This window comes from Camelus bactrianus, chromosome 13, assembly GCF_048773025.1.
Source record: "Camelus bactrianus isolate YW-2024 breed Bactrian camel chromosome 13, ASM4877302v1, whole genome shotgun sequence".
Classification (NCBI taxonomy): domain Eukaryota; kingdom Metazoa; phylum Chordata; class Mammalia; order Artiodactyla; family Camelidae; genus Camelus; species Camelus bactrianus.
In genome coordinates, this window is record NC_133551.1 from 27,686,297 (window position 1) to 27,694,872 (window position 8,576).

Sequence of the window (8,576 nt, forward strand, 5' to 3'; positions counted from 1 at the left end):
ATCAAAAAATAAGTCTCAAATTAATTTAACTGATAAGGAAAGCCATTGGCTTAAATAATATGATCTCCAGACTGAAAGAAGTGGTCAGGGGTGGTTGCTTTACTATCTCAACAGTGTCATCAAAGGCCCAGGTTGGTTCAGCATCCTTGCTCATAGGCACCCTAAATGATGCTGGCTAGTAGTAACTGAAACCATATCCTTTCTTGTTCATATACAAACATTTGGCATGAGAGGAAGGAAAGCTTTCATGACTCTCATTTAAATTTTAGAAACAATTTTTTCTAGATGCTTCTACCAAACTTCTCTCTGGAATTGAACCCCTTGTCCACTCTTTGATCAATTCCAGGCAAGGAGGAATGAGACTCTTAAAACAATCAGGACTCTTAGAGCTGAGAAGTAAGGACTTTTTTCCTGAGCCACGTGAGCTGCACAGGGAGGGTTACTCAAGCTGAATAAAAGTGAGGTTCTGATAGGAAGAAGAAGTAAATGGGTGAGCGTGAACAGCAAAAGAAGCCGCTTGCTTCTTATTCACTGACAGCCTTACTATATTCAGATACAGTTGTAAGAATTCTTCTTTATTAAATTATTTAATTATCGTATTATCTACATGAGATAGTGAGCATTGTGGCAGACGCTAGCAGTGACCTCCTGTGTCTATCAGATTTGCTGGGTTATGCTGTGGTAGCAACCCTGAAATCTCAGAGTCTGACCAAAAATACGCTTCATTTCTTGATCATATTACGTTGCCCAAGCAGCTTTGCTGCATGTTGTCTTCTTTTGGGGACCTAGGTTGAAAGCGTATCTCTGTATGAGACCTGGGGCCCTCTGCAGGAAAGGGAAAAAGGCGATGTCAGAACTTCATGACGTTAATGAAAACTTCTGGTGAGAAGTGGCATATGTCACTTCTACTCACACTTTATTAGGTAAAATTAAGTATTATGGCCAATTCTGATATCACTGAGTCAAGGAAGTCAAAGCTTCTCACAGGCAACTAATAATTGGGGACAATAATACAGTGTAACACCCCTAACTCACATCCACTGCCTCCTCCTTCCTCACTCCTGATGTGCACAAGTGGTGGAGCCAGGATGTGAACATTGGTCTGCACACCTCCATGCGCCTCTTCTAACCAGTGGTCTAAGTGATTGTGCAGGATACAGAATAAATTACTTTCAGATGTATTTTAAAATAAATATTTAAATTATTTTATCAATTTAGGAATCAGTGGTATTCTTAAAAATAACTCTATGTCAGTGTTTGCAGCTTAAGGTACACGTTACTATGGTTGTGGTCCACGAACATTTTGGCCTCAGGGTTTTTATACTCTTAAAAGTTGTTGAGGACCATAAAGAACTCTTATAATGTGGGATACTCCTATTTATATTTATTATAGTAAAAATTAAAACTAAAAACATTTAAACATTTAATTCCTTTAAAGTTAACAATAGTAATCCCATTACATATTAATGTAAATCATGTATTTTTATTAAAGTAATTATATATTTCAAACTTTAAAATTCAGTGAGAAGGGAGGCATTGTTATACATTGTTGCAAATTTCATTTACGTCTGATTTAATAGAAGACAGGTTCTTTTATATGCTACATCTGTGATATATGTTTTTTGGTTAAAGTATATGAAGAAAGCCCTTACATAGATAGGTAGGTAGAAGAAGAGAAATCATTTTAGACAATTTTGAATATTTTTCTTTGATACTACACTAAAACTTGACAAGTGATAGTTTCATAAACATTAGTTTCAAACAGAATCTTAAACCATATTAATAAACTTTCTGTATTCTGTTACAAAATCCAATGGTCTTGTCTGCATTTTTAATGGATCCCATTCAGGACTTTGTACCATCAAGGATATTCATTTGAAAACATCAGTTCACTAATTTATGCAGATCTTTTTGCAAAGCTAAGTTGCAAAAGATGTTGACGTATTTCATTATACAATAAAAATAATTTATTAATTTTAACACTGATCTCATCAGGAAAGTTTTTAAGTATTGGGAAGCCATCAAGCTCATGGTGGCAGATATAAGTTTTCCCATATTCTAATTTTTGCTTGAAAGCTCAAATTTTTATCACTGGCAACAGTACTGTCACTTGTCGTCCTTCAGGTGGCAGGCTCATTGTTGGTTTTTGAAAAAATTCTGCAAAATAGTCAAATATAAATAACCATAGTTTGTCTATCTATCATTCTTTCAAATAAAAATGGTGTTTTGAGAAAAAAAGTGGTTATTTCAGCTTGTCACTCAATTACACAAGTGCTTTTCTTGAGACAAATACTTTTTTTGTTGTTATTTAGAAGCGTTGTGGCATACTTCTCATTTTTCTCACAAAGAATATGTTAAAAAAAACTGTATTCAGGTAGCTCACAGTGAAAAAATTGTGACAATGAATATATGTATGTTCATGTATAACTGAAAAATTGTGCTCTACACTGGAATTTGACACAACATTGTAAAGTGACTATAACTCAATAAAAAAGTTAAAAAAAACTGTGTAACTGTATTCAAAGATTGAGGTTAATAGAATTAGTAATTTTTATTTCTTCATCAAAAACATTCTTAAGTGAAATTGGCATTCTTTTATTCATACTATTTTTCATGAGAGTATGTGGTGAAATACGGTACAAGTTGGTGCCACTGCCTTGATTCTTGCTAAAAAGACCAGCAATTTAACCCACCATTTCTTTTGCACCACCAGTGTACATTTCAACACAATGAATAAAGAAAATAATGTGTTGGTATTATTATGAAAATGATTTTGACCTTGTGGATTTCTTGTAAGGGCTCTGAGTTTATTCAGGGGTCCACAGACCAGACTGAGAATTGCTGCCCTATGGAAACCTTGTAAAGTCCAGTCAACTTAACTTACACATTCAGTTTAACAAAAAATTGCAAGTGCTTTCTCTTCTTGGCACTATGATAAGTGCTAGGGTTAAAAAGCTATATGGTATAACGTTCCTGCTCTCAAGAAGCAGGAACATTCAAGAATCATTCTAGGCTCAGGAGTAGAGCTGTGAACAGATAAGTGCCTTACAGTGCCATGAGTGTCCTTAAATAGAGAAGCAGAGCGAGTGATTGGAACGTGGAGTGCCTGGGTTAGTCTGCTGATTTAGGTAACAATATCCAGAGCTGAAAAGAGGTGAGCCAGGTGAGTAAATGGGTGACAGAACAGTGCTCTGGCCAAATAAAGAACTCTGGGAAAAAAAGATATTAGATACATATATTTCAGGATCTCAAAAAGTGAAGTTAGGAACAGGAAAATTGGGGTAAGTTTTAGATCACTTAGGTCTCTAAGTGGTTAAGACTTTAAAATGCTGGAATTAAATCAGCAAGACTAGAGGATGATTTAGGCATAAGTGATGTTGAAATTAGATTTTGGAGTGGTGGTGTGTGGGAAAGGGGCAGTTGTAAAGAGTCTAATTTGGAAGCTTTTGAGTTGGTGTCCCTGAGACACCAAATGAACTGGTGCTGCAAGAATATAAGTGTATGTATCTGAATCTTAAAGGCGATGTCATGAGTAGGGATATAGATGTGCAGCGTTAGTGTTTAGATGGCAATCAAAATCCTGAGTGGGGGAGATTGCTAAAAGAAAGGAAAAACAAAGTAGTGAACCAAGAATGGATCGAAGAGGGATTTATTAGGGGAAAAAGAACCTATGAAGGACGTTACAAACAAAAAGGTAAAGAGATGGGTGGGAAACTGTTTTTTTGGATGAGATCAGCACTTAAATCAATGAATTTGGGGTAAGCTACCCACCCTCCATAATGTAAGTGGACCTCACCCAATCAGTTGAAGATCTGAATAGAGCAAAAAGCCAGCCTCCTCCAGCAAGAGAGTTTCTCCAGCAGTTTTCTTTAGGACATCCTATGTACCATCAGCTCTCCAGGCTCTCTGTCTGCCAGTCATACTGCAGACATGGCAGTCTCCACAACTACATGAGACAATTTTTATAATAAATCATGTAGATATACGATCTTATACATGTATATGATATTTACATATCAGCATACATACATATCTATATATATCTGCATACATCTATCTATAAATGTATCATTATTTCTCTGCATATTTCCTATTGGTTGTGTTTCTCTGGAGAGTCTTAACAAATATAGAAACTATAAAAGTGTATTATCATGAAAACAAAGTTGTAGAGCAGAAAGTAACCAAATGTGTTTTTCGGGACATCTCTTCTGGTGCATGATAATGGATGCCAAAAAAAAAAAGTTTTGCTGTAATTATATCTGGGAATTTCTTGGTGCCTTTTAAAATGCACTTGCAGTACAACCCACAAAAGTGTGAATTATGTAATCTTTTAATATTTCAAATAGAATCTTTTTTTACTCAACCTCACTATTCCAGGCAGTCAGGAGGTTTTTTAAATTTTCTTTCTTTTTTTTTTTTAAACTACTTTAAATTTAAAAAGAATACCTAGTTATTAATAGTTTTCAGTTTAAGTTAGTCCCTTATTGGTAAAGGCTCTGTTTCTCATAGTCTTGCACATGCCCTCTGCTTTTCTCCAAAATGCATTTGGATTTCCAGGGGACATTAGCGTGTCCTAGTAGTGCTATTGGTTGTAGAAAAGGCACTCATATCCATGGGTTATGAGGTGTGTTTTTGGACTCTGTGCTGATTATTCTTTTGTCCATTTGGTCATTGATTTTGTATCTGACATTCAGTGCCTGAGATGGCAGCTGGTGAGCTTATGATATGTTTTTCCTGAGCTTGGCCAAGGGCCTCTTGTCCTCCCTGATAACTTGTCCCCACCTTAGTCCTCACTGGCACTTGAAATTTGGATACACCCTAATTGAACCCTAATCTACAGCTACAGTTACTTTCCCCTGTCCCAGCATTCTCTCAGTGAGCCCACTAGCCAGTTGCCTTCTGTGCCCACTGCAGGGCACTTGGGAACGTCTGGACACCTACCAAACCACAGGGTTTCCCAGCACTGACACTGGGCAAATAACGCTGGTTAGCCTCTGTCCAAACACACTACACTGCTGTCTGTACTGTGTTTAATATGATTGCCTCTGGTTGTGCAGAATCGTTCTGCGGGCGGGGGGGGGGGGGGGGGGCAGGGGTGTCACCTCACCAGAATTAGGGAAGGAATTGCCTTTCTTCTCCAAAATTGCCCCTCATCTATATAGCAAACAGCCCTTCTTTAAGGCTGGGGATGAAAGGTTGGAACATGTATGTCCACTCATCAACTAATTTTTCTACTTCAGGATTTCTTTGCCTTCCCAACAGTCATCAACATTGTCAGAAAAGGCAAAATTTCCTCTTACCCTGGATTTGACTAGGATTTCCCCTAAGTCATGTTATACTCCTTCCAGAAAAGTTTTCCAGCCAATTCTTCCTTCCCAAGGGTTTAACAGTGGAAAGACTGCAATGGACACTATTTAGATGACAAAAGATTAAAAATATATTCTCTTACATTTTAATACAATAACATATGAGGAATGCAAGAAAGAGATCTATCATACTTTTGTTTTCTTTCTTAACTTGGCCACAGAAAACTTTAATAAAAAGAATATTTCAAGAGATAAATTTTCTTGAAATTTTGGGAAACACTGGAGACTTTCAAAAAGGAATAAATGAATCACAAGACCAAATGCAGGAGAAAAGTTAAAAAAGATGAAGATTTGGGATGCACTACTGAATGGTCAAGGGAGAATTTCCTGGAGATATTAGAAAGTTTTTGTTTGCTTATTTGTTTACATTTTTATGAGATTGCAGAAGGCTGAGAAATAACCAAGAGGTAAGAAAATAGAAGCAGTGAATGCCACACTTTTTCTAAGAAGCTTGGTTGAGAAGTGAGTGAAATTGGGCAGAGGCTCTTAGAAGGGAGACCCTTTATAGAGAAATAATTAGTTTTGGTGATTGAAACATAAACCTGTTTACACTAAGGGCGATGATTTCAGAGGAAGTTATTGAAGATTTAGAAGAAAGGAGACTGAAAATTCCCAAAAGCCATGAAGATGGATCAGAGCAGGGTTACAAATGGAGGGTTACACTGGAAACAGGATGAGGGCCACCTGGGCCCCTGAAGCAGGTAACAGGTGTGCATGTGTGTAAGTGTCCAAATGCTCCTAAGTAGGGAGAACAGATGATCATAGTGGTTCAGGCCAGGCTGCCTTAAATTTTGTCAAAGCAGGAAGTAAAGATATCTACTGAGTAGCTAGCATGGGGTGTTTGAAAAAAACTGAGGAAAATCGTTATGATTTGAAAAGTCCTATAGCTCAAGTATTAGTTAATACAAAAAGTGATCAGGTGCTGAGACTGAAATCCATGAGTTTGAACCTACAGTGGTACCAGTGTGTGTGGTTGTATCATTTTTATCACACACTGCTCAGTAGCTGGATCAGAGAGAGCCAACTGTGGAACTGAGTCAGGGTTGGGATTTCCCTAACTGAAAGGCACTGAAGAACATGAATTTGAAGGATGAAGAAATTGAGGTCAGAAAGAGAAAAATAAAATGGGCACAATAAATGGAAAGATGAAGGACTTGACTGTATTCAGAAAGAGATATATTGTAGGGAAAGAAAGAAAGAAAGAAAGAAAGAAAGAAAGAAAGAAAGAAAGAAAGAAAGAAAGAAAGAAAGAAAGAAAGAAAGAAAGAAAGAAAGAAAGAAAGAAAGAAAGAAAGAAAGAAAGAAAGAAAGAAAGAAAGAAAGAAAGAAAGAAAGAAAGAAAGAAAGAAAGAAAGAAAGAAAGGAAGGAAGGAAGGAAGGAAAGGAAGGAAGGAAGGAAGGAAGGAAGGAAGGAAGGAAGGAAGGAAGAAAGAAAGAAAGAAAGAAAGAAAGAAAGAAAGAAAGAAAGAAAGAAAGAAAGAAAGAAAAAAAGAAAGAGAGAGAGAAAGAAAGAAAGGAAGGAAGGAAGGAAGGAAGAAAGAAAGAAAGAAAGAAAGAAAGAGAAAAAAGAAAAGAAAAGAAAGAAAGAAAGGGGAAAAAAAAGAAAAGAAAGAAAGAAAGGGAGGAAGGAAGAAAGAAAGATCATTCCACGTTGGCTGCACCAATTATTTACATTCCCACCAACAGTGTACCAAGATTCCCTTTTCTCCACATCCTCTTCAACACTTGTTATTTGTTGTCTTTTTGATAATATCCATTCTGGCAGATGTGAGGTGATACCTCGTTGTGGTTTTTATTAGGATTTCCCTGATAATTATTGATATTGAATACCTTTTCATGTGCCTGTTGGTCATCTGTACATCTTCTTTGGAAAAATATCTATTTATTTCCTCCTCCAGTTTTTTTTTTTTTTTTTTTGATGTTGACTTGTATAAATTCTTTGTGTATTTTGGATATTAATTCCTTATTGAATATATCATTTGCAAATATCTTTTCCCATTCAGTAGGCAACCTTTTGTTTGTTGATCCTTCACTGTGCAAAAAGTTTTAGTTTTACGTAGTCCCATTTGTTTATTTTTGGTTTTGTTTCCTTTGCCTGAAGAGACATATCGTGTGTGTGTGTGTGTGTGTGTGTGTGTGTGTGTGTGTGTGTGTGTAGCTAAGACTGATTCAAAGTGCTTGCTGCCTATGTTTTCTTCTAGAAGTTGTATGATTTCAAGTCTTACCTTTAAGTCTTTAATCCATTTTGAGTATATTATTTTATATGACATGAGGAAGTCATCCCGTTTGATTCTTTTCCATGTAGCTGTCCAGCTTTCTCAACACCACCTGTTGAAGAGGCTGTCTTTTTCCCCAGTGTATATTCTTGGCTGCTTTGTTGTAAATTAAAAAAACCCACCTGCCCATGAGTGTGGGTTGTTTCTGAGCTCTCTGGTTTCATTGATCCCTGTGTCTGTTTCCGTGCCAGTGCCATACTGTATTGATGACTCCATAGTACAGTTTGAAATCAAGGAGGTGACATCTCTGGCTTCATTCTTTTTTCTTAAGATTCCTTTGGTTATTTGGGATCTTCTGTTTTCTGTACATATTTTAGAATTATTTGTTCTAGTTCTGTGAAAAATGCCATTGGTATTTTGATAGGGAGTGCATGAACTCTGCAGATTGCCTTGAGTAGTATGGTCATTTTAACAATATTAATTTTTTTGATTCATGACCTGATAAATCTTTCCATTTGTTTGTGTTGTCTTCAATTTCTTTCATCAGTTTCTTACAGTCTTCCAAGTACAGGTCTGTTATCTCCTTAGTTAGGTTTATTCCTAAGTATTTTATTCTCTTAGATGTAATTGTAAATGGGATTGTTTTCTTAATTTCTCTTTCTGATAGTTCATTGTCAGTGTAAAGAAACACTGCTGATTTCTGTACATTAATTTTGTTTCCTGAAATTTTACTGAATTCATTGATGAGTTATACATTTGTACTTTCATGGTGACTGGTATTATTATTTAGTGATCTTCTTTGCCCTAAGTAATGTTTTTGCGTTAGACAGTTTGGTCTGATTAGTAATGGGACCACACTCTCTCTCTATAAGTATTTGCCTGACATACAATGTCCCCATCTCTTTATTTCCAGCTTTTATCTATCTTTAGGTGTTCCAAGTGTCTCTGAAACAGTAGTGGATATCCTATTAAGTTGCATATACCAGCTTTTAAT